We start from the raw sequence: 27876 nt of genomic DNA, 5'->3' as shown, positions 1-27876 counted from the left end.
TGAGTTTCTGCTGCTGAGACACGCACAGGGACCCTGAGTTCCGTGGGAGCACATGTTGGGGGTATGTTACACATGAAGAGAGAGGTGTCACAAACAGCCCAGACAAGTGTGAATGTGAAATGCCTGGAAAGGCATCTTCTCTAGTCCGCTTGATCATCTCTGCAGTTACGTGAAGTGCTCAGATTACCTGTAAATTACATATGCAAGACAAATAGCATCGTGCAATTTGCATACTGAAAGGAACCTTACAGAGATGTTCTTGTTGGAACTGCTCATATTATGAATGTTCTTGGTGCCCGGAGATGGTTTAGCTATAGCGCAGCAAGCTAGAGTCAAGTGCTGTGAACGGACAGTAGGAAGGCTTTCCACTGAAAGTAGAACAAGCATGCTAATTTGAAATATTTGTATCTACATGGTTTCTCTAGGCTCCTATAGTACCCTACGGCCAATAGCTAGAGTGTTTGATAAAATTATGTCCTAGTTTTAAATGCAGTGGAGATACTCTAATTTACAGAACTGATATTTTAATATTTTCTGCCTATTGAGAATGTTTAACTTACTATTCCTAAATAATAAGATGAGCAGAGGGTACTCAGTAGATATAGTCAAATACCTGGTTCAGTGAAGAAATTGAAATGCATAAAATGAATTATAATAAATATAAGAGAGGAGTAGAGAACTCTGTTCAAAGACTATATTGTAACGTTCTTCTTTTTCTTTCATCAGGGCCTAAGTTTTGAGCTTCTCACCTTTTCTGTCTTCTTTCTGAAGTAAAGAATACTGCAAAAAAATGTATAACCATTGAATCAGTGTTTATTGACAACCTACGAGGTGCCCTTTGGGCTAAATATTTGCAGCAAAAAGATGAATAAGATGTCAGATCTTGATGAGAGGACCTACTTTGGAGATTAAAGGAAAGTGGTGTTGGGTGAAATAATCCTCAGACTGGCTCTTGGAAGAGCTGGAGTTCTGGGCAGGTGGGTGGGGGTGAATTGCAGGGGTGAGTCTGGGGTCACTTAGGAAAGATTCTTGTGGGTTGTCTCATAAGCCAGGGGAGAGTCACTGGTGATTTTTAAGTAGAGATCTGATGTGATCAATTTTTATTTACTGCTCTGAGAGTAATATGTAGCCTATAGATAAGAGGAAAAGAGACTGGAAACCTAGATATTAGGAGACTGTTAAGATAATGCAGAGAAGAGGTAAAGAAATACATGGGATGACTGTGGGGGTGTAAAAGGGAATCAGTTTAAGGATGATTTAGGGAGAATAATCAATGGCACTGACTGATCGTTGAGAGCAGGGTAATATAGGAGTATATGAAAAATTAGGTAGGAGTTTGCTAAACCTGATGAACATATCTAGGCTCCAAATATATGGAAAGACAGTTTTTCATATTTTTAGAGCAGAAAGCCTTTCCATTTGTAGGAAACAATCTATACAATATCAGCAAACAGTTGCACATGTGCAAAGGTGATATATTAGCTAATTTTCATTGATTCATGAGTTGATTGTGTCTGTCACCCTCTCTGAGGGTCACAGGTTGTACCCTGGGCGTGGGCAGCATGCCTCACACGTGCTCCCCCTGATGGGCACCTGGTTTGGGTGCCTACCATCTTGTTAGAGGAAAAGACTCAGTTTAGTCTTTCTGGAACGTGCTCATGAGAAGTTGGCCAGTTCCTCATGTAAGTCCTGGTTTTATCTGAAATTCAGATTCAGCTGGCATCCTGTATTTTATCTGGCAACCCCACCTTATGTTTTTCTTAAATGTTCATCTCTTTCCATTTCAGGACCCACTATACGAGTTGTGGATCAGAATGTACTGGATCCCTTAAAGTCTGGGCCATGAATTTCAAATGCATGTAATGGATGAGGTTAGGCGAAGATAGTCTGCCAGTCAATTCAGCTACTTTAGACACTTATTCCTGGATTTATTTTCAGGGTTGTCATTTATTGATTATTTCACATAAAGCCTTAATGTGTTTATAACTCAGAAGGAATGAATAGTACTAACTGTTGCAGGTGTGTTTTGAGCATTAATTAGTTAATTATGCAACCCTTAGTTGAGGGGCATTCTAAATAACACAGAGCTCAAGGCTTTTCACCTCAATTGGGGGTCCACTTAAATAGCACTTTACTAAGCCAAGAAAAAACAAACACAGCTTGTACATGAAGCATACCACCCACTAGGAATGCTGATCTCCCACTGTGACCGCCTGCCTGGAGAAAATATCCCCTGGGTGTCGGTGGCTTTCTAAGAGCGATGATTCACGAACCTCCTAGACTTAGGACAATGTCCTGAAATTATTTTAGTTTCTATTCCTAAACAGTTACTTGACATGATTAAAATATGTTATGTTTTGGTTCAGGAGTTCCAGGTACAAGTGGAAACAACAGAATGCTCCAAAAATACAAGATCCCAGAGGAGAATAACAAGGGGAGAGGACAATGGGCAAGAGATGGGGGTGGGGGGGGACGCGGAGCAGTGCCTAAAGATCATACGCAACCTCGCAATACTATTACTTTTTGTTATGTCCCCTACATATTGTTCTTACTAATTCAGGGTCATCACAATACATGAAAACATTTTTAAAAGGAGACCAGGCAGATAATCAGCAAGTTGTGGGGAAATATGACAGACGTGTGGTGTCTCAGTCCCAGTCCCAATTCTCCATTCTGTTTTTCATTCGAAATACCCAGCTCTCAAGCAAACTGAGTTTTGTCTAGTCTGCAGCTCAAACAATTTGAATGCATGTCTCAATACTACTGTGCAGATGTCTGTTCCTCTATAGTTTTACTTTCTTTCAAGTTTTTCCTCTCTTGGCTTTTCTTCTTACTATTAAAAATCATATGCTTTATTATGCACTGTTACATATCATATACCCTTTTGAGTGAGCTCGACTGCCATCTGAGCTCATGCTTCAGCAAGAACAGTGATAAGTTTCTCTGCACCTGCTCGATGTTTAGTAAGTTTCTAATTCCTTTTGATATCAGACAATAGCAGGTATGTCTGCAGTCCCTCAGGTCACCAATGTGATCGGTTTTGTTGTCAAGGTAGCAGCTGAACCATATTTTTCACAAACAGGTGATAAATTTTTTTCTAGCTTGCACAGAGCTGGAATGTTTTGAGCATTAATTCACCGATACCCAGGGGATATTTTCTCCAGGCAGGCGGTCACACTGGGAGATCAGCATTCCTGGTGGGTGGTGTGCTTCATGTACAAGCTGTGTTTGTTTTTTCTTGGCTTAGTAAAGTGCTATTTAAGTGGACCCCCAATTGAGGTGAAAAGCCTTGAGCTCTGTGTTATTTAGAATGCCCCTCAACTAAGGGTTGCATAATTAACTAATTAATGCTCAAAACACATTAGCTCAAAACATTCTCCCATTCACTAGGAGAAATGCCCTTAGATGCCCATCTCTGTCGTCGACATGTGTCAAGCACTGTATACTTAAAAATGTCTAATATATTTCCTTTTGTACAGTACTGAATTGTTTTAAAACATTAAGAATCTTAGTAACTCCCCTTACTTTGTTGATATGAGTAAAAGGTGTTCAGCGTGCCCAAGGCAAGACTGAAATGATCTATGAGAAATGCCAAGTCATGGTCGATTCACTTGGGAAACAAAGAGAAAAGGTTCATGGTCTTTGGCATCCAATTTTGAAATTAAAGTTAGACCTAAATAATGACATTTTCATGATGACCTGTTCCACTTTTACATCCCCTGCCCAACTCCATGGCATTTTTGAGAAATTGACTAAGGCAGGAAAGAGGGGGCAAGGGTTGGAGCTTCACTCATCCTTGCTTGTTTATTAACAAGTGATGAGAACAATCACCTCTCAGAGCAGCGCTGGTTAACCAAGGGGCTCAGAGGAGGGGACGAAACTGTCCTTACTGATACTCCAGTTAGGAATTTTCCTCCATCTTGGTGGTTTCAAGGCAGATGACAAAAGGATCTCAGCATATGAATCCCAGGTAACAGATGCAATGACACAGAACTTCACCCCATGTTCCATGGTGGCTGTTTTAAGTGCAAAATATTCCCAAGATTCAAGGAGGATGCTGAGGTCTAGTTGGTGTACAGTAAAAAATATTGGAAAGGGTAATTGATAATGCCTAAGTTGAAGCATTGGTTTTTTTCTGTAGCAGGTTATAACTGATACCATGAGAAGATGTTCTTTTGTGGGGAGAACGAGAAGACACAGGCCAGCCACTGTTAGTGTAATTTTGGGAGAAGGTGGTCGTAGGGGAAAACACAGGCAAGGGGATCATCTTTGTTCCTAATCCTGACAACATGGACCTGTGGGGGCCCAGAGGGAAGGAAAGCAGCAAATTACAAATACCATCACCTTCAACAGGACCTTCCGGCAAATATACCTGTTTTTGATTTAAATTCCTCTGTTGATTTAAACACCTCTTTCTATTGTGTTTTCTTGTAGATTACGTCTTATTTCAGTCAGTAATCCCCTTCTCCCAATCCTTCCCTACCTTTTCAAGAACCTGCTGACCTCAGCATTTGACAGTTTCAGAAGCAAGAAAACTGGGTTTAAAACCTGCCTGTCCCCTTTCTAGCGGTATCAGATGAACACATCTAAGTCTCCGTGAACTGAAATGAGGATAAGAACATGTTCTTAGAGTTGCTGAAAAGGCTACCTTTCTAACGCAGTACTGAACACAGAGTAGCTCCTTCATGTACATGTTAGTTTTCCTCTATGGCGCAAGCAAACTCCACCAACTCTCAGAACCTATTGTTCTCTCGGATGACCTTTGCAGCTTTCTAAAAAGCTCCCTTATCATTGGTCAATTTTCTAGGCTATGCACAGCACAACTCAGTATCAATTTTGTCATAAGTTGTTGTGAAGGCAGCCTAAGAATAGAGATTCTATGGAGGAATTTTGGGTATCACTTAATCAAGATATGTATTCCAGAGCAGTGACCTGCTTGCTGTTCTCCGTACGGATGATAGCTGGAGTCCCTCCTTAGGCCACTGGGTTCCGTTTTACATGGTGGCTGTGATATTTTAACTCCTAGTATAATTGAGGGTGTATTTGCAATGCAATCAGCTCAAATCTAATTTATCAATTTTATGAGGTCAGAAATGCGGTCTAAGCTCCCTGTCCGTGCCTTGAGAAAAAGCTGCTCGCCAAGACAACAGAGGACATGACTCAAGTGCTTTCTGCTTTGCACTCCTGCTTCACATCAGCAGCAGAGACTTTTATGTTTAGTGACCTTCTCCTCCCACATATTTTGGATTTCTCATCTAAAGGCACATCTGTGACATCAGTAGTGGAAATTTCCATCTCTGGGTTCGTTAGCTTGATCAATTTTTCCTGTTTGCACAGAAGATTTTGCATGGCTTTCTACAAAACCCCCATGAAAGGGATCACTGAAAGGAATGTCCAAATAAATCAATGTTATGCAGTAAAATCATAACAGCAGAAAATTGTGTTTTGTCTTTTCCACAACATCTAACACATACTGATGGATTGCTTCTGTGAGGATTACTTGTACAGCTCAGATACATCTTCGTAAAATTCATGCTCCAGTTTCTTTTGACTAAGCTCAGTATTTTTGTAAGGTTGAACAGTAATTCTCAGGACAGATGTCTAGGAGGACCCCTTTCTAATCCACTGTTAAAAATTACAAGTCCTTAGTGTCGTAAGATGCCTTCTCAACAAAAGACTTTATTTTGTGGTTTCTCATGTTTCACATTTGTGTTAACTCCTGGTAATGGTTAATGATATCTTCTTCAACAATGCAATGTTCTCAGGTTCTAATGAAATAATAGATACTAAAAAGCTTTATAAAGTCAAAAATATATCCAAATAATGGTTTTAATGAGTCTTCATTTGTTCTAAGTAATATGATGTGGTTAATAATGTTTTAATTAAGTATTTATAGGTGCCAGTTTAGTTTGGTTGATTGGAATATTATGCTTCTGAAGTTAATGCAATGGATGGGATCCCTGTAGGAACACTTAGCATTTCTCCATGGAAAGACACTATACACTCAGAAAATCCTCCTTGACCTTACCAGTTATCTCATACAAGCATAGAACTGACTCTTAGCATTTTGAGATTTAGTATTTATTGAGTGGTTCTTGCGTTCAGCATCCCTTTCAGCACCTTGTTAGGAATTATCTATACAAAGTAGACTTATTATTCTACACAGATAACATGATGAGGATAGGCACATTATCACCTCCACTGTGTAGATGAGAAAACTGAAGCTTAGAGAAGCAAAGACACTTGTTCATCACAAACAACCAGAAAGTGATAGAACTGGAATTCAAACTCAGGTGTGTCTGACTGATTCCTAACACTAGGTGTTGTCCTTCAAGCCAAAGGCTTCCTCTTGCCTGATTTTGAAATGTGTAATTCTTGACAAAAAGAAGCAAGATTTTGTTTAATATTTTTTCTTTCCCAGGAAAAGTACCTGGTGAGCATTTGGCATCAATTGGTTCTTTTTCTTGAAACAGAAACATTCCCAGTTATATAAAATATTGAAATGTGTAGTGTCTCCTAAACGCTTGGGTTTCTTCATGTAAAGACTTCTTTTTTTATGTTTTCTTTTCAAAATAACACATCAGTTAGAATTCTAAATGGGTAGGATCTCAAATATGTAATTTTCTCCTGTAAAACTAGCAAAGGATATGACAAGAATTTTGTGCTCTCTTTTTCACCACATAGAGAAAAATCAGTCTTATAATTAGTTCATCTGAATAAGACTTTTTTCACCTGCACTAAATTATGTAGTTAATTTTACAATACGTAGAAAGATGTTACAGTTAATCTTGAAGTTGAAAGAACGCTAGTTTTAAAAGCAAATGTATTCTGTGTGCTGAAAGTATTTTTGTAGTCTGAAGGTAGGCATTGGTGGGGACATGTCTGCCAGAGCTTCCAGGGACCTTGTGGTGGTGGATGTGAGGTCTGAGCTGGGCCTGCTGAGTAGGTCATGATTTGGAATGCATAACCTTGGTGTCCAAGTAGAACATGCCCACCTAAGAAGGATGCTGGGAGAGTTTTCTTTTTTAATTCTTGTCTTTAAGTTTTCAATTTTACATACAGATTGTAATATATATAATGTTTCACAGTTGCACATGTAGATCCTATAAAATTTAGTAATGGAACATTCATGTTTGAGAGATGCTCAACTTATTACTATTATTATTCTAGTAAAGTCTGGGATATTTTCTTAATGGTAAGGATTAAAAACATGATCCTATAATTACTGCTGTCTTAAGGAAAGGCAAGAAAGTAACTGTAGGAATTGATGGCATGTTGGAAGTGGGTTGGGTTTGACTTGTATCAGAAATTCAGCAAACTCACATCTCTATATGGCTTTGATTGGATAGATTGGGCGTACCAATGATCTAAATCATTTGTGTTTCCTGCACAAACTTGAAATAACCCAATAATTCTAATTATTTTAGAGTAAATGCAGTATCAGTAGTGTTATATAGTCGATACATTTATGTTTATTTTTTTTTCTTTTTTCTGTTTGTAAGACATCATAATTTCCCAGGTATCAAGGGGAGAACCATCATGACAAGGTTTTTGTAAAGTATACACAGTCATCACTCAATTAATTATTATTTTGATAGATATTTACACCACATACACAGAAAAATAAGTCTGAGACATTTCCCACATATTGACCACATTATTCTGCAAATACGCTTGCAAGAAAATGTAAGATAGTCCAGAGTCCCCTAGAATTCTAAAAGGTAAGATCAAAACTTGCCTTGTATTTCTTGAATGAAATGTTAGGTTAATGTTATTGATGAAGTGATTATGGCTTGGCTTTCCTTGAAATGTAAGCTGTTAGTAAAAAGCAATTAGGAAAATAATAAAGAAATGAAACATCAATTCCTCTCTCATTTTTCTTTCCTCTGTATTGTGTTATGAGCAAAAGAAATATAATAGCCACTAATTATAGGAAACCTTTCAGACTTTGTAATTGGATCTTTCATTTTTCCCACAGCATCTGTGAATTAAGACTTTGTTCACAGATAGGCGTATATTCATTCCCATGAACTCTTACCAGTGACTCTATGAGAGTCTTAAAACAAAGAGATTCATGTATTTATTTAGGCATATTGGCTAAATAGGGAATTGGCTGTACTGGTATTGGCCACCCTCCTTTAATAAAGAGCAGATATTTGGTTTATTGTTGCCAATTCTTCCATCATCTTCTATCAAAATGATCTATCTTAAGCAGGATCAAGTAGTGGAAGGTATGAAAGCTCAAAACTTGCCTTCTAGTTATAGCTCCAATTTCCTTAAAAATGGCTTGGCAAATACTAAACTCTGTAAAACGTGATGTAGCCATTTGTAAAAAAGAAAAGAAAAGAATATTTGTTTCTTATATTTCAGAGCATTGCTTTATATGAAAGAGCTGAGAAAATAATGAAACCGTTTTAACTCAGCATATCTCTGTATAGGTAGAAGTCTATGTCATTCATGAGCGTGAAATGTAGTTTCAATGTTTTCTACTCAGATAGACATAGGAAGGTTTACAAAAGAAATTAGTTCTTTAGAAAATATGTTGGCATATTAATGTCTGTGAAAAAATATAGAGCAATATAGATAGAAAAATTAAATATGGGGGAAATACACAGTACTACATGTTTGGCATACATTTGTGCATCAAGAAATAGACTTCAGGATATCATTAGAAGACTGAGACCAAAACAGAATACTGATAAAGGAAAAATTAGAAAGCCAAGAATCAGTAGTACCCCCTGAAAGAGGGAAAACAAAACTCATTGAGAAGTAGTAGTGGAATTGATGTGGAAGTAATACAGGTGACCCTTGGACAGTGGCGGGGGGGGGGGTTGGACTTAGGAGTGCCCACCACCCCACCATCAAGAATCTGCACATAAGTGGACCCACCCAGTGCAAATCCATGTTGTTGAGGGTCAACTGTACACATGTATTTTGCTTATGAATAATATACACCAATGTTAAAATTGCACAGCTTACCAGAAACCTCATGTCAAGTGCTATCAATATAAATTATAAAATTTCTAAAAATACATTCTTCCCAGTTGACATTATTTGGGGATTTTGTTTCCATTCATTTTTATTAAGGAGAGAGGTTCCCCATTTATTTCTTTTTTTCATTTTTAAAGCTGTAATGTTGTAGATTAAAACTAGCCAGTTTCTTCTTATCTTCCACCCTCTTCCCAATGGACTATCCAGGTAAGTTCCTCAGCAGCGAAATGACATGTGTAGATCCTGAGTATCTGAGAGGATAAATCAGTTGCTTTTCACACAACAGTGGTAAAGCCAACATGCTTTTGTGATGGACAGCAGATCTTAACAATTTTTCAACTATAATATTCTGCCCTTTAGACAGTAGACTTTAAAAGGGAAATATAAGAAATGTTTTATGTATTTATATTTGGCACTATTCTCATTAATTGAATTTTTTTACAATATTATTATATAAGGGTTATTTTAAAAAGAGCTGATACCTGTTGTTCAGATGATTTTTATAGTAACATTAACTTTGCAGTGGTGAGTTTGCAATTGACAAATACTTTTTGAGCAGATATGTTGATGCAAGGAACACAATTTTGTTGTTAATGTCTTTTATTTTTATTTAGACATAGAGACTTGCTTTATATGGGAAGCAAGTAGACTTTAAAAGGGAAATATAAGAAATGTTTTATGTATTTATATTTGGCACTATTCTCATTAATTGAATTTTTTTACAATATTATTATATAAGGGTTATTTTAAAAAGAGCTGATACCTGTTGTTCAGATGATTTTTATAGTAACATTAACTTTGCAGTGGTGAGTTTGCAATTGACAAATACTTTTTGAGCAGATATGTTGATGCAAGGAACACAATTTTGTTGTTAATGTCTTTCATTTTTATTTAGACATAGAGACTTGGTATCAAATATTGGTATGAAAGGTAATAGTGTAGGAAGCTTTTCTTCTACCTTCATAAATTCATTACACTTAGGAGCAGGGGCCTATAAAAATACAAGGACCTATAGAATTTTTTATATATCAACAAAATACTAAGAAAATGCATTTCTTTCCCAAGGTATTTCTTTAATTTTTCCTTCTCTTCACCTGTTTTTGTTTATTTATTAATTGTTATTGCAATAAGTTATAAATTAGAGATTTATAAAGTCCCAAATTATGTTGCAGTCAAAGATTAGTACCCAAGAAATGAGCCTTTTCTGTGACATTAAAAATGAGAGTTTGTAATTACTCATTCAAGCCTTTAAGGAAGTTGACAGCAACCTGCCTGTCATTTTAAATTTGATTTTCAAAGAACAGTGTGTGAGAAATGTGGCATAAACACACCAACAAAGTGTAGCTTCTAGGTATTACTGATGGGTGACATTCTTCAATTAAGTTTCTGGGGCTGTTTTATTCAATTACAAGGACTGTTTACCAGATAAACTAATCACTGATTGAATTTCTAAACTGAAGCCTTCTAAAAAAGGCCAAATGAGTCATCAGTTAAAAACTTCAGTGACCCTAAACCTTTGTGACAGGTACACACTCTAAGCCATATGCTTATGCATTTTGAACTTTTAAAACACAGACATTCCTTGCCTAGTGCTATCTTTTTTCCTATATTGGACTGGGGATAAATAAACCTTAGCCCTAGTCCTGGCTCTGCTATACAAAACTCTGTCATCATGGAAAAAATAACCTTCTAGATGACACTTCAATTTCCTTATTTGCAAATCAAGAGGCCTGACTTAGATTTACTCTAAGCACTTTGTAGTAGTATTTTTAAATGAGATTAGTGAGTTGTAGTGTGTATATTTAACACACACACACACACACACACACAAATGTGCTGAGGGTAGACTAGACTAGACCATCAGTGAGTATAATTTATATTAAGAATAAATGTTGTTTGTGAAACTTAGTTTCAGATATAAGTGAATGTGCACACTCAGCCACGGTGTGAAAGAGTTAATGGTCATGGTCAAAAATTGTGAAAAGAAGTTCTCTAGAATTTTAACCAGCTTTCCCATTCTTTATAAAGGTTGATTTGCAAATAAAAACAAAAAACATCTGTTCCTAATACAGAATTTTAATTGTCCAAACCTTAAAAATGCCATGCCCCCAAACAAAATAGGGCATCACTTATCAAAAGTACCTTGTCTAAAATTAGCTTCTTCTCATTTCCACACAGTGAGTCAAAAGTAATTTCCCCACATTAAACACGATTTTTGGTTGAAAGCAAGAGAGAGAAACGGCCATGTCAAGCCACAGGCAGGATTATCGGAAGGTGCTGGGTCCTCAGAGGTCCTTGGAAGCTTTGGAAAAGTGGATGAGCTCAATGGGCAAATGAACAGATCAGAGAGAGGACAGGAGTGTTTGGCAGACTCGTCTGGCCAGGATTGCTGGACGCTTCTGCCACAGCTGGAACAGAGGAATTCACTCCTTCCAGGTCAGGGTCACGGGAAAGTGAGTCCGTTTGGACAAGCCTGGGAGTGGCCTCGCCACACCACCAGGAGGGGAGAGGAGGGATGATTCACCTTGCATTTCCGCCTGAGGAGGTAAGGCTCCAGTCCCATCACCTCTGCTCCCAGAGGAAGACTCCCCTTCACCCCAGATAAGAAGGAAGACTGGATGTTGGACAGAGAAGAGAAATAATATATATATTGTGTGTGTGTGTGTGTGTGTGTGTGTGTGTGTGTAGAAAGGGTCATTACATTACATATATGATATGCATATTATATATATATATATACACACATATACACATATACATATACTTACATATATCTACACATACAAACACACACCTAATTTGCTTTTGGATTAAAAATGAAGTAAATAAGTATCTGATTATGTACGTTTGGTTAGGTATGTACATTCCGAGCGAATGAATGGTCAGAATTGATATGCCTTATATGCATGAAGCAACGGAAGGAGTTTTACCTCAAGCAGTATAACTGTGGAGTAAAGTGTCATCTTGCATTTGCATACAAGTGCCATCTAGTGGCAACGGATAGCTCCTCTCCACCGAGCTGGTAGATCATTTGTGGTCCTTTCCTCACTTGTGAAATAATTTTATGGGTCAGAGAATTTCCAAGTGAGTTAGACCCAACTATGCCTGTCCCTGATTTGATAAGCGAACTACAAAGGAGAATACCAGGAAGAGATGGGTCGAAAAGCTGATGAACGAAAAAGTAGATTTCATTAAAAAAGCAGTTAAAATTGAGGGCGTGGCATTTTGATTCTTTTATTGAATTACCAGATTTTGCCAGCATCTGGCACAACATGGTCACTCACACCCTTTATTGGTGTACCAAGAAATAAAAAGAAAGAAAAGGTGAGAAACTAATTTGTCATTGTTTCCAGAAGATACTGTAATTTCTTCAGTAAACATAATAAACAGAAATGAAAGTTAAAGATCCCTGGATAGAAAGTCAAGTCAGTAGAAAAAACCGACTAAGATGTATATATTTGTTTAAGAGTGGGTCAGCATTTACATCGGCAACAAAAACTATACAGTATGTAGAATTAATTTAACCAGGAATACATAAATCTTTGTGTAGAAAAAAATTTTAATCTAGAAAGAGACATAGAAGATTATATCTCCTTAGAGACTCTTTCTATGGTTTCATATAGAAAGACAATACTATAAATGTATAAATTCTTCATATATTATTCTGTAAGTTTCAGTTGGTATTTGGGAGAAATTGATAAGATAGGAAAATAAATGATTACATGTAAATTAACCTTAAGAGAAAACAACTAGAGAACTTCATCTCAATATGCACCAAGACATACCACAGAGCGTCTTTGTGGGAGGAGAGGTGCAGAAGGCTGTATTAACACTTTCAGATCTTTAAAATAAGGCAAGTGAATGATAATTGCTGAATGAAGAAGAGAAAACACTGACAAATGATAGAGTAGGAGATATTTGTATTAAATCTAGTGTATTAAACTGTATTAAAATCTAGTATAAAGAGACAACACCTGCCAATGAACCTATAAAATACAACAATCAAGATAGAAAAATTGGAAGAAGGATAAGAACAAAGAATTAACTGAAGAAACCCAGAAAGATAATAGGCATAGGAAGCAATGCTCAACATCATTAGAGACTCACTATAGACTCAAACGAAAGAGTGGTATATTTTTCACCTCTTAGTCTGCTAAAAGTTAGAAAACTAAGGAGTGCCATGTGTTGGTGGCGATGCAGAGAGATAGAACCTTCATGTGGAAGGATATGAAAGTACTGCCATGCTGGAGAGGAACATGAAACTACTTAGTCCGACTAAGTATAAGGTACCCTGGGACCAGCAGTCTTGCTCCCAGGAATAGATTGCCGAGTAATTCTTACATGGCTCCATAAATAGACTTGTTCATGACAATGTTATTTATCGTGGGGACAGAGGTGAGTTTATTCAGGAAGTAATGAACTCTAAGCTAGGAGGAGCCTTAGCGATGTGTTCACACAGTCATGTATTTTGGCATGATTTAAGTTTAAAAGATACTATAACTTACCGTAGTTTCCCTTCTCTCAAGTACTGTTGGAGTAGCCACAGGCATATCGAGTTTGCAGCAGAGAGTTGTTGACTTGGGGATGCATTTCATTTGAGTTCAGTGGTGCTCAGGTATGTGATTCATAGCCACTTCCCTGTATAGTTACCATCTGCACGCTTATAAAAACGCTAAGTGTGTAGAACAGGTGTCATGTTCAGCTCTGTAATCTTGTCAGGGAAGAAATGCTGCCTTCATAGTACTTGAAATTGTGACTACTTTGGTATTTTTCAACAGTGACATGTTTGTTTTCCATTGCTGCATGTCATAGATAGCATATTGTGAACACAGATCCCAACTTGGAATTCTCTTGTATGTACTCTGCCTATAGAAAGCTTTCCAAGTGCACAAAATAGGTACAATGAAATTCTAAAATACAGTTTTAAAGATTTTGTTGAGAAACCCAGATGCAAATGAGAGGCAAGGTACTTATCAATAAATATGTCAAAGCTCAATAACTGCAATTTGGAAAATATATAAGAATATTTAGGTTAAAAACTGTACATTACAAACTATAGATTATTGAATATATGTATGTGCGTGTGTGCACATATATATATATATAATATATATATACTGAAAGGCACTTTGTCATCTTTAACTTTTTGTATTTAAGTGCTGAGAGAAAATTCAGATACAGTTAGTAAACTGTGAAACAGAAAGTATAAAGAGTGAGGAAATCAACAAATCAAACTAACGCTGAGCAATGAAATATAACAAACTGTTCTGTCGTATCAGAAGTGAAAGTAAGAAATGGTGTTTCACTAAAAGGAAGAGGTTCATTTCTTAAGGAATTCTTAAATAGGTACTTTGATTGCTTGATAATCCAGTTAAAGATGAAGTGTTAATCATATAAATATGTTGGGAAAAAAGATGAAAATTTTTCCTAGTTTCCCCTGAAATTACTCAAATGTGTAAAAATAGCAAAAACTCATCATACATCACTATACTGAGGACACTGATAACAGAGTGGTTCATGATATGGTTAATTCAGAATATTTAAAATTAACCACTGAACAAGAATATTCTAAATGCCCTGATATCTTACAGCTTATATAAGAAAGGAACTTAATGGAGGTGCTCCCAAAATTGACGATGCAAAAAATTTTCATGCTGTTATGAATAACAAGTTGTGAAGCCTAAAGAAATTTGCTTAGCTCTTAGTAATAAACACAAACACACAATCCAATTAGTTAGGCTAAAAGAAAAACTAAATTACCTGTATTTCCTCTATTACAAAATTGTTGCTCTGTGAAAAGAGGATCAAAGAGAACAGAGCCAAAAAATGGAGAAAAGTATTAAAAAGGTGTGCTAGGGAGTTAATTAAATTTCCAAGTTGTGTTTTTGGTATTGGTTCGTTTTTTAAAAAAGGAAATCCATTTAACTTTCTGAAATCCCTTTTAATAATTATTCCCTTGTGTATCTAATTTTTGTTTTTAATTTGCTTTTTATTCTCATTATGTCCTCCTTTAAAAGCTGTATAAACTATAGGCCCTTAAAACCTGGATCTGTCTCTGGTTGCAGAAGGGGTGGAGGGGCCTAGATGGAGCCTGGAGAGCAAATGGGTGAATGTGAAATTAAAATAGATAATACACGTTGTAGTACTGTGCAGCAGTTGGAAGTACAGATTAGATGTACTTACAGGAATGTGGATGGATCTTAAAACTATAAGGCTTAGTCTAAAAAAGGAAACAATGAGGTGTATGACACGGAATTTATGTGAATATAAGGTTATGAATCCAAGATAATATTCAGGTTTTAACAAAACGTAATAACAAAGATGCATAGTTAAACACACGAGGATGGTGGCCTAAGAGCAGATGTGGGAAGGGGCCGAAATGGCAGAGAAGTAGATATTGGGCTGATGACACAAAAACTAATAATAAAGAGAGGCTGTACATGGCCAGTGACATTGATGGGCCAGGATCTGAGGAGTTTAACTCTTCAAACCTGAGGTTAAAAAAAAACAAACCTACAGCATTCAGGAACTTTGGTTGATATTATCCACAATAGCTAAATTATGATATAATCTTTACAAACTTTCAAAATTTTGGATTAGAATAGCCTATGGTTAGATAAAATTTAAGAATAGAATCTAAACAATTTTTTCTTTATAAATCTAAAGAATTTATACTTTTCAAATTCCATGGAAGTACAAACCAAAGTTGATTTTTTTATTGTTTAGAAAAGTTGAGAGCAGTAAATATGATCAGACTGGGGATAAACATAAACAAATGACAAAAACAGTTTCTGGGTCACAGTGAGCACAAGAATGGGAAGTGTCAAGGGAGAGAGAGGACTTCTCAGGGATACAAGTCACAGTACAGACCAGCTAACTTCTACCCCTCTTCTCTCTCTGAAACCTTCCTTCCGAAGCCCAGGTCAGGTACCTTTCCTGGATATTCTCATTATTTTTGTATGATAGGTGGCTTGCAATTGTTTACCTGCCCATATTCCCCAAAGACTGTAGGTCCCAGAGGACAAAAACCAAGGCTGCCTGGTTTATATTTGTATTGCCAGCACCTGGCATTGTGTTGGGCACTTAGGAATCATTTAAAAAATATTTGTGGAAGAGTAAATAAAAATGAGATGAACACATAGTAAAGGAATGTTAGTATTACATGATTTCACACATGTAAAAATCTTTTGTTGTACAACCTGTGGAAGGAGGGTGATCTTAAAATCAGGATTACCTTTTTGTTGTTTGTCTTATTGATTATATGTGGATCTTCTTGCCTTAGTCTTTTGTGGCTTGATAAAGAAACATCCCCAAAGCATATTCTGTTGATTCTGTTAGCAGGCTCATATGATTTAAATATAAATTTTATATTCTAAAAATGAATTTTAATATAAAAAATAAAGATTGCAAATAATTTAACTGAGGGCTAGTCATTTAAAATTCATTCTCTACTTTTCAGTTCTTGAAGTGTCTTTCAAACTAAGGCTACTTTGAAAAATAGTAATGTTTATACAACAGTACACACTAAGGGTCTTCATGGACGGTGTTTTCTACACAACAGAGAAAAAATCTATATACTTTAAAAATATATGAGGACAATTACCTTAGTTATTAATACAACCACACAAATATTGTAGACTGAAATAATTGAAAGTCAAAAGAAAACATAGTAAAGAAATCAAGTTTGTATGTATAATGATAGACTTAAGAAAATATGCAAACTGAAATTCATTTAGTTTGTTCTACTTTTATAGTCTTAAAATCCGTAAGCTATAATCATTATTGCTTTGTGTAGTCAGGGTTCACTTTTCATAGTTATTTTTCCCTTATCTATACACAGACATACCCATTGTGATATTCTTCACTTTTTTGCATATCCATTCTTCTGCTCTTAGGATCTTTTCCTTCTGGCTAAAACCTTCCTTTAGTGTATATTTTAGTGCAGTGATGAATTCTCAGTTTCTGTTTTCTGAAAAAGGTTTTTAAAATTTCACATTCACCTTTTTTTTGTAACTTTTCATGCAGTACAAAATATTTACAGGAAAATATAGGTATCTTAAATATACACACCAGTGAATTCCTTCAAGCTGACAAATCATGCAGCTCTCAGTGGGAATTACACACAGAACTCCCTCATTCTAGAAGGATATTTTTACTCCCTGTAGTATTTTGGATTGTCAGGGTCCACAAAGACTACAAAATCAAATGGCAGGATTACTTGGTTCCAAGCACAGTTATAGGGTAAGGATACACTGCTGTCTGGGATTTCACAATCTTAGAAACATCAAGTTCTAATAATGAGTTATGTGAAGTAATATATTTATGGACTATAGTTAAATGGGGACACAGATAAATGTGCACAACCCACCTTATCAGCGAGTACTCCTTAGTACTGAAGAGCCATGAGGAATGACTGTTGAGTTTTCCACACCTGGGGGGTCAAGGAGGGTCACCCTGGTTCCAACTGGCTTTCTAGTGAAATGAACTGGCTAAATCCATAGTGATGATGGATAATTAATTGAATAATATGGTTGTACTTAATTTGAATGTTGTACTATATAGTTGAAGCACATTGAGGTGTTGTATTGAGAAAATAGAGGATTGTATATAGATTCATAGAGACTTAATTCCAGTCTCCTTATGCCTACTTAAGTGTAAAAGTTTTGGTCAGTTTTTAAATTTTAGGTAACAAAACAAATAATACAGCCATCATCTAAATCTCTAAATGTAATGGATTATAACCATTGGTTTTAATGAACCTAGACTGGGCAAGGGATAAAGGAAAACATCAGAGGTAGAACAACTGGCAATTTGAAAAATCTATACAATTTTCAAAAAATGATGAACTCGGGAAGTGTTGGAGGGTCTGCCAAAATCAGAGCTAAAAAATGATGTTTTTATTTGGATCAAAATATAACAGAAATTTCAGGACAGCAAATTAAAAAGACAAGCCAAGGGGTTTCACAGACCTTTGATTACATATTAAATACAATGCCAAGCAGTATTTGGATATGACCCTTGGTGCTACCAGCCTTCAGCCTAAAGTTGGGAATCTTTAGTTCCCTGAGGTCCGGACTCTAAGCTCAGTAGGATGCCATTTAAGCAAGGTTCTGTATGCAAACAGTAACAGTGTCAGCATAATTAAATCTTGACAACTGAAGATTTAAGTTCTGCTTATGTTTATTTTAGTGTGCCATAAAGTCTGTCTCACAGGAAAGCACATGATGCCTGCGGCATACCTCGGTAAAGAGTAACGATCGAGAGAGTCTCATAGACTCCCATAAAAAGGAGAAGAATTAGAAGGCAGTGCCAGGATCTTAGCTCCTGTCTGGTAACTTCTACCAGGACCTCTCAAAAGTAAGATGGGCATATATTTAAGCTTGCCTAGAACAGTTCCACCTTATACGTGTTGTCTTGGGATCTCAGGTGATGTTGCATTTATTCTTTACAAAGAATTTTGGTTTGCAACATAAATGCCCAGGACCTCCTGCCCAGGATGGGACTCAGTTTGTGTGCTCCTTACAGCCAGGGTGTCTGTCGTCTGTTTATCTTCAGTGATGTTATCAGGTGTTCAGTACAATGAAAAGCTTTTGAGAGGCCTTTTAACTACAATTCAGGGAACAGATAGGACTGGGCTCAACCCTGGTTTAATTATTTTTTCCCTGTGTTCAGATTCAGTCCTCTCGCAGCTGTCACTTTCATATCTTACTAGGAGAACTCCTGGCTAACCAAGGTGCACCTCCTCTTGTCTTTGAATGTTTCATCTTTATCTTTCTTGTTATTAACATAGAGGTTTTATATGATTTGATATTCCTGTCCTGTACTGAGGCTGCGCGTAGGAAGGGCCTTCAGTATCAAGATGTAAACAGAACTTCCGTGCACTCATCTGGAAGTTTTTCAGGTCTCATGGACGAGGGTTTATGTCATAACAACTCATACTGGAAGTAAATATTGCCTCTCCCATCTCTCCTGATGATCTTTTTCTCTTTTATCGTGGAATATTAGATTTTATGAATAGAAAAGTTGTGAGGGAGATGTCACAGAACATAGGAGAAGATGTTAAAATGTCGTAGTGGACTTGTCTGTTGCTTTGTTTGATGATGCTATCAGGTGTTCAGATGTGAGTGAAATGCAATTTCTGAGTCAAATAGATTTCACTCATCTCAGTGTTACCTCACAGTTCCTGAAGTAACAACAGAAGAGAGCCTTTTATATCTTAACAGCATCATTAAAACAGACATATAGTAAAGCTTTAATTTAACAACTCAAAAAATATTTACTAGTGAGTTAAATTACCATTATTCTGAAAGAAAACACAAACAGAATCCCATACAGATGTATTTTTTGGCCTACTTAGTCATAATGACTCTCAAGTATAATTAGGACTCAGACATTGTGACGCCAATCTAGTTCTGTTTGTAAATTTTAAGCTCAATCCTTACCCAAGAGAGCACATTTATAGAAAATTATCCTCTCAAGCCTAACTTGAAAAAATTGATCAGCATTTCTGACGGATCTCTTATTGATCAAAGTGATGCTCGTCATCTATAAAATATTATTTTTATGTATTAATTATAACCCAATTTAATTAGAAGTCTTCAGATTTGTAATCCATCATCACTTAGGCACATTACAGATAATGGCAGTGTATTTACTTAATCCGTCAAATTTACTGAGACATTGTTAACTTTACATGGTGTTAGTGCAATAATCCTGTGTCTGTGATTTCTTTGATTTAATAAATTGTTTATCTTGGCATAGTTTTAGATTTACAGAAAAATTATGCCAGCAGTACAGACAAAGAGTTCCTATGTATTCCATACACATTTCCCCTATTACTAACAATCTACATTAGGATGGTGTATGTGTCACAATTATGAATGCATTATTATCATAACTAATGTCTTTATTCAGATTTCCTTAATTCCATGCTCCCACCCCCACCCCTGTGCTTTTTTTTTCTCACCCAAGATCCCATCCAGGAGAGCACATTACATTTAACCGTCCTGTCTCCTTAGGCGTCTCTAGGCTGTGGCAGTTTCTCAGACTTTGTTTTTGATGACCTTGACAGTTTGAAGAGTACTGGTCTGCTCTTTTGTAGAATGTCCTGAATTGAGATTTTTCTGATGTTTTTCTCATGGTTAGACTGAAGTTATGAGTTAGGGGAGGAAGGCTATATATGTGTCATTCTTATTTATATCAAGGAAACATAGGAAGTTAATTATCATTATTGATATTAACTATTATTTATTTTAAAACTTTTTTTTTAATGTTCACATGTAGCTTCTATCATGCTTTAAAAATGTTACTCTAGCCAAAACTTCAGTGGGAAAATATCACATCTGTTTTCAGAAAAGTGGCATTCTCAAAGCAATTATTTCATTTGATGACAGAGCATCAATAAAACACTCTATTTTTCTTATTTTACATTTGTCTACTGTCTTAAGTAATTTTGATCCCACCTCATTTAATTCAGATTTTGGCGGATCTTCAAAAGTTTTATTTGACCAATTTTAATTTTACATAAATAGAATTTTAATTACAGCTAAGAGACTCAGTGAGGGCTTATAAAAGTCTGAGATTATTTTAAAGTTATGAACAGGTGATTATTCCACTTGAAATAAATTTCACATCTTAATCCTGCTAATCACAATTAAAGAAACAGAAATTCACTTATTACTCGCTTTCTACAAGAAATGTTGGGCATTGCCAAATGAAATTTAGTGATAAAGGAATGCTTTGAGAAATATTTTAAAGAGAATGATTCAATATTTTAAATAAAGAATTCATATCTAAGACAAAATATAATGACGATAATCATTACACAAGCACAATTCATACTACAAAATCATATGGACATAATACACACATATCCTACCTGAATCACAATAGAGTTGACACTCTGACATTAATAAATCAATTGGGAACCGTAGTATTATGTACATGCCGTGGGGCCAAGAAGATATTAGAAGCCCCTGAGACCTTTGCCAGCTGAAAATAATGGACACAGCCCACATTTTTCCTTTCAGTCATTTAGGTAAGAATTGATTTGGGCGTTCACCGATTTCTAGGAGATTCCCAATTTGGACTCTAAACACCCCCCATCTCCCTCTCAGGGATGGTCCCTGTGTGAAGGGCTTTACAGGACCCTGCGGATTAAAGGAATCCCCAAAGCAGCTTCCTGATGGCCGCTTCTGATATTTGATTTCAAAAATAGTTTTTGGAATAGTAGTTATGTGTAGAGAAAAATCAGGAACCCAGAGTGCCTCAGACTCTCTAGAGACTCTCTGTGACATTTCTTTGCTTTAAGGGCGGAAACATTTTTGTGCTCTGTTCAGAAACTCCATCAGTGATACTTAACTGCTTCTCAGAAGGTGAATCAAGTGGGAGATCTCCTTTCCTTATGAGCCTGTTCAGAGACACCAATTCAATTAAAAAAATCATAATGACAGTTCTTGAGCTACATCATTTTGTCTTATTAAAAAATATTTTCCAAGTCTTCATATAAATTTGAAGGCAACAAAGGCAAAATAATGGGAATTTACTTAAATAAAGGAAACTCAGTAGCAATCTAAACCTTTGAGCAACCAATATTCATCCTAGGAATACTTACGGTGTCTAATGTGATGTTTTGAAAAGTAACTAGTTCCATTCTAAATGCTTCAAGGTTTTTAGTCTCAGAAGAGTTTCATAATTTGGATGTCCAAGATCACATCGCTAGTGAGTGGTGCACCCAGGATTTCTGGATCCAGAATTTGTGGTTAAATTGTTACTGTACATCAAATCTCTGTTTAGAATATATGTGCATGTGAAATCTGTTTAATAAGCTAGTAAGTTCCTATGAATTGAAACATCCTCATGTTTAATGTAACTAAGATCTTAATTTCAGATGTATGATAAAATTGACCAAGATTCAAATGGAAAGATGAGATTAATTATTTTAACAGCACCATTTTGACATAGTTACTGTGTACAAAACTCTCTACTCAGTATTGTATACACAGTTAACCATCCCAATCCTAACCACTTTTTGAGACAGAGTTAATTAACCCCATTTTTCAAACTAGGAAACTAAGGTTCAGAGAAGTTAAGTCATCTGCTCAGGGTCAAGAGCTGTAAAATGTGGAACAAGGATTTTGATGGGGAAGGTCAATATGATTACCGATCTGTGGGCTCCTGAAACCAGTTTGGACTTTTATGTATTAAATACAAGCACACTTCATCGTGTATATTAACTCTTTCAATAAGGATTTTGTCCATTTTATATTTTTGGAAATTGAGCCATATTCTCAGTGTCTTGCAGAAACTCAAATTTAAAAAAATGTAGAAACACATGTAAAATGAAAAATTATTTTTTTAAAGAAGTATATACATTCCTAAATAACATTTCATAAAGTAATACATAGCTTTAATTTTCAAGCTGATAAAGTAAACATGTTTCTTTTAATATATTTATCTTCTTTTTTGCAGTATTGCCATTTATTCCTGAAAATTGTAAGATCAGCTTTTTAATTGCGCTCTAATTGACATATAACATTATATTAGTTCCACATGTATGACATAATGATTTAATATTTGCATATATTACAAAATAATCACCACAATAAGTCTAGTTAGTATCTGTCACCACACATAGGTATAAAACTTTTCTTGTGATGAGAACTTTAAAAATGTACTCTCTCAGCAACTGTGAAATATGCAGCACAGTGTTTTTAACTACAGTCATCATAAAAGAACAGCTTTTTAAAACAAATACTTGGAGAGAATAAATGTAACTCTTGGTTATTTTACAACAGCAATAGATCTTCCTTTTCCTTGCTTGTTGCTTAGCAACAGACTCGCCAAGGTTGTATGAATGCTGCCCTGTTTGAAGGATGAGCATGGGGGCTACTCCAAGGAAGAGCATTGCATAATTCAAATGAAAGTGGAGGGAAAAAAAGATATAAAAATGGGATTTCCAGGCCTAATGGGGATGAAGCAATATGATTGACATATGATGCTTAAAATGTTGAAAATTAAAAACAAAAATGTGGTGAAGAACCTGCTTTGCTTTTTCAATGTCTTGGACTTTATAGCTGGAGTGTGCAAAGAGACCAGAGACTTTCTGTTCTGTTATGTTCTCCTTTTCTATTTGTTTTTCATGTTCCTTCCTTTCCTTTTCTTCGTTCCCACCTTCTTTCCCCTCATTTCAGCTCTTCTTTCTCTGAGTGAGCGTGATACAGATTCATAGTTTCAAACTCTGTGCTATTCTCATGGAAAGGAGTTTAGGTTTCTCCTTTCGATCTTAAAAAGGAGACTTGAAACTTTGGTGTTTTGCATTCGTACTCTTCAAATAAAATGAAATTCGAAAGATTTTGTATGCTTTTAATTGAATTTGCTTTCCTTATTGAATAATCAAACCTGGGCATTAATTTATGCACATTCATCTGATGTTATTGATTTAGCACATTTGTTGCTTAGAAATGGTTTTCAAAAGGAGATTCACATCAATATTTATTGCTTTTAAAATGTGGACAGATTAGGCCCCCCACACCCACCCCAAATTTTATTTCAGCATTACTTGGGTAGCCTTTATTTCTTTTTTTAGTTACACAGTTTCTTTCCTACAGCCTGGCTGAAAACCACAATGGCGTATACTTCCATTCTGACATACACAGCAGTTCTGGGCAGCAGTAGAGACAAATGACACCTAGCTAGCTGCCTTCTTGCCACTAACATATGTGAGACAAGTTTTTCAAACAGTAATATTTAAGAAAATAGTAGGGAATAAGACTTATTAATTCCATATTATGGATTTTCGGTATTAGTATAATGTAATGTCAATATCTAAACCTAGTTATGGAAGAAATGGTGTCAGATTCAATGAAATTTGATACTATTAAAAATCATGCATTCAGCAAGCAAGGGACCCCCTGGATTATTCTATATCTCCTGAATTTTATTTTGAGTTTTCTTTTGCTCTTTGGGTACACTTTTTAGGAGAAGTTTTTGATGCATATCTGAAGTATAGAAGTGCATGAATTTTTACACATATATGTGTGACCATCACACAGATCAAGATATAGAACATTTCGACACTTAAGAATGCTCATTTCTGTCTCTTTCTGGTAAAGTACCCTTGAAAGGTAACTACAATTCTAGGTTCTACTTCTTTGCAGCAAACATTCTGTTGAAATTTTTATTTTGACACCTGTGCCCTTAAATACCAATAATTTTTGTTTTTCTGGGTGTTTTATATTTGGTACCCTATTCGTTTCTGTAATAGATTCTCTACTCACATTTCTCTGGGAATACTAATTTTAATCTCCTAATATTTCCCTATGTTTTCTAATATTTTTTCTTTTGTCCAGAGCTAGAAGTTTGGTCTGTTCATCTTAATCCTTCAGTTTTATTTTTGGTAGTCTTTGATTACCAATTTATTCTTAATTGTTAATATTTTTTAATGAAAGACGATGTTGCTGTTGATCAGGGTTGCTTCTGCTTTTATGTAGGTCTGTTTCCCAAGCCAATCCTCCCTTGAGAGCGGGGGATGACTCCCAGCTCTGTCTGGGTGTCTGGTCTGGTGTTGGTAAGCTGGCTACACTGAGGATATATGGGCAAGGAGCCTGTAAGAAGAGTTCACTTTTCCCTTAACTCCACCGTGCGTCTAGCCAAAATGGAAGCGGACACCTTAGAAGTCTCATCTCAGTTAATTAAGAGACTCATTTTTTCGTTTTTGCCTGGGGATAAATCCCACTGCTTCATAAGTGAATATAGAGGAATAAGTGGGAAAATGACCTACAATATTGTTGAATAATCCTGTGTTAGCCAACCTATTTCATGACCTACCTGAACCCATGTGCCTTCTCTGTTGGGAAGAAATATTTCCTTCTCTGTTCTGATGTTCTCAGATGAGTGTTCCAGGCTGTGGCTTATACTCTGATCACTGCAGTAGGGGAATCCCATTTGCTTCCTCTCTCCACAGCTGTGAATCCTCTTTCAGTGTCTCCTCTGGTCTTTAGCGTCACGAAAGGATTCCTTGATGCACATCTTGTTTTCATCGCTTTGGGAATTTGGAAGCCAGGGGTGAGAAACGCAAGGGATAAGACCATTGTCATCAACTAGAAGCTGACATTGCTTTGACTGGAAAGATGTATGAGGGAAAAATAGGTGATGATGATAGATAGGTAAGATAGATTGACAACACATAGATAGATACATAGATAGGTGATACAGGCATATGTAAGATTATAGATAAATAATTTTTAAGAAGTTCAGAATAATTTTGGATCTATTTTAACTGTAACAAATCCTAGATACAAGGGTAATACCTTCACTTTTTATTTTCAGTAGTTCTCTAAGAATGTTCTAGAATGAGATTAATGGTAGGGGAGCAAAATAGTTATGAGAACACAAGTATTCTTTTTATGTGCAATATATTGTGATCTCCAAAAAAGCAGTCATAGTTGTATTAGTAAGGGTAAATATGGTAATGTATTTTTCAAAATTATAAATTAAACATGAAAATGTCAATTTTATTAAATGTATTAAATTTGGGTAAAATAAACTGGAGTGCTTCTTTTTGAAATTCATTTTTTTAAATAAAAAACTGTGACATCTTCACTGTAAAAATTTGAAAAGTGAAGTACAAAGAGGTTAATAAAAATAACCCATAATCCCTGTAGAAATAACCTTCCTTAACATACTATATATTTAATTTCAAACTTTCTATACATTTTAGAAATTGAGATGGATATAGAGGTTTGTTTGTGTATGTATAACCTTATTCTATGAATTTTCCATTATGAAATTTTTATAATTCATTAGTCTTCAAGAGTACTCTTTATACCACTTGGTTTTTCTTTATACATCCACTTTCATTTGAAATCCTGACTGTTAGACTTTTGGATTGACTACAGTTCTTCAATATTACAAAAACATTGCAGTAAACATCTTCATAAATGTTTGAAGATATCTGATATTATTGCTTTGGATAAATTCCTAGAAAGGAGGTCACTTGGCAATAAAATGAATCAACATACTTAAGGTTTTTGATAGATCCTGCAAACGTACCCTCAAAAAGTTTGTACACCAGGTTTATTCCTGTCATCCAGAGAGAAGACAGCGATTTCCCCAGTGCTCTCTGCAAACTAAGGCGTGATGGCGGGATTCGATCTGGGTCTCTTCACTTTATTTTCCAAGACTCTGATATTAAGTAGGTTCTTAGTGTCTTTCTTCAGTTTAGCCTGATGAGGAAAATATCTCCACACGTGATACCATTCACGTGGCTCACCCTCCGCCCCTGCTGCCTGTATATCCTTCAGGGATTCAAAGACTGTTGAGTGTGTGCATCAGTAGAGAGAAAGTAAAAGGCACAGAAACAAGGGAAAAAAACAATAGAAATATTGGAAAAATGTAAGTGGTCACTGGATGCCTGAGTTCATGACATCTACTTACCTGAATTTCTGAGAAATAGTTATTGAAAGAGGTGATACCTCCACTTGAATGCAGGATGTACAAAAATACCAGTTTGTTAGCTGTCTTTTCCCCAAGAGACCAGACATGTGTACGCTGAAAATCTTCTGAGGCAGGCAGCCCCTCCCCTTCACCTTTGTGATTTCCACAAATTGATGAGGAAATTTCCTGAACCCAAATGGCAGCTGCGCTTACTGCCTGATTGCTCAGACTGATGCAGTGCAGTTTCTAAAGGGTGCTTCTGGAATCAGGTCACCTGGCTTGTGACCAGTTCTGTAAACTACACCAAGCTTGGCCTTTACGCGCTGCAACTAAACCTTAGGTTGTGAATTAATCTTAGACCCAAAGCCATTCTACCTTTATACTGAGCCTATAGAGACTCCTAAAGTGATTTGTTTCCATTTTACTAAAGTTCTTTCTTCTCAGGATGGTTTTCACATATTTCAGGTTTCAATTTTTGAGCAATTTATATTGAGATATAGCTTACTATATACCATAAAAATCACCCTTTTCAATGGTACATCCAGAGGTTTTTAGGTATGTTCACAGAGTTGTACAACTATGTCCATTATCTAGTTTTAGAACATTTTTATCATTCCCGAAAGAAAGCCCATTCCCATTAACCATTAACCCCATAACCATTAACAGTTGCTCTCCATTGCCCCCTATCCCCAGCCTGTGGCAATGATAATCTTCTTTTAGTCTCTGAGGACATACCTATTCTGGGCATTTCATACAAATGCAATCATATGGCTTTTTGGTCTGGCTGCTTTCACAGGGTTTTTAGGGGTCGTTTATGTTGTGACATGTATCTGTAATTCACTTCTTTTTATTTTCAAATAATATTCCATTGTCTGATTGTATATACTACGTTTTGTTTATCCATTTATTAGTTGATGGACATTTAGGTTGTTCCTGCTTTTTGGCTATTGGAAATAATGCTGCTGTGAACATTCATGCGCAGAGATTTGTGGGATCATATGTTGTTAATTCTTGGCATTTATACCTAGTAGTGGGACTGATGACGCATGATTCACTGTCCTCCTTTAAATGCGCATGTGCAATGCCCCTTATTTTTCGCTCCACGTTTAAAAAGCATCTCAACTTTAGTTTTCATCAAAATATATGTCTCTTCTTACTAGTGTTGAATTTATAGAAATAATGGTGTCATTAATTTTAGCAAAATACTTTAAAACCCAGGACAAACCAGCAAACACATAGTCAATTAACTATGCAAATTCTGTTCAAAAGCAATATTAGCTACTTTTCGTCAGCAGAGTATACTGACATGTCCTTCTTTTTTCATAATTGTATATTTCCGTAACTCTGATCCATTAAGTAGAAAGATGTTCTTATTGCCAAATACGCCATTGCATGGTTCCCAGCATATTCTGTCCCATGAAATGTTGCTGCATATCTACAACTTAGAGG

General features: G+C 36.0%; 1 protein-coding gene and 1 long non-coding RNA gene across 2 annotated transcripts in view; one reads left to right on the top strand and one right to left on the bottom strand.

Annotated features, from left to right (window-relative positions):
- The window catches only part of SCN9A (sodium voltage-gated channel alpha subunit 9), a 144148-nt gene that overhangs the window by 21321 nt on the left and 94951 nt on the right, over positions 1–27876 (top strand). The gene's annotated exons all lie outside the window — the stretch shown is intronic.
- Positions 17719–27876, bottom strand: part of LOC108383595 (uncharacterized) — a 48967-nt gene continuing 38809 nt past the window's right edge. The window contains exons 4-6 of the long non-coding RNA XR_012133421.1: positions 26044–26216; positions 24820–25033; positions 17719–21400 (exon numbers count right to left, since the gene is read on the bottom strand). This is a non-coding gene — a long non-coding RNA (uncharacterized lncRNA). The remainder of the gene's footprint in view (positions 21401–24819; positions 25034–26043; positions 26217–27876) is intronic.

The sequence above is a fragment of the Manis javanica genome, chromosome 7 (assembly GCF_040802235.1).
Source record: "Manis javanica isolate MJ-LG chromosome 7, MJ_LKY, whole genome shotgun sequence".
Lineage (NCBI taxonomy): Eukaryota > Metazoa > Chordata > Mammalia > Pholidota > Manidae > Manis > Manis javanica.
The sequence above is the reverse complement of the archived record's forward strand: the minus strand, read 5'-3'. Positions and strand labels throughout refer to the sequence as shown.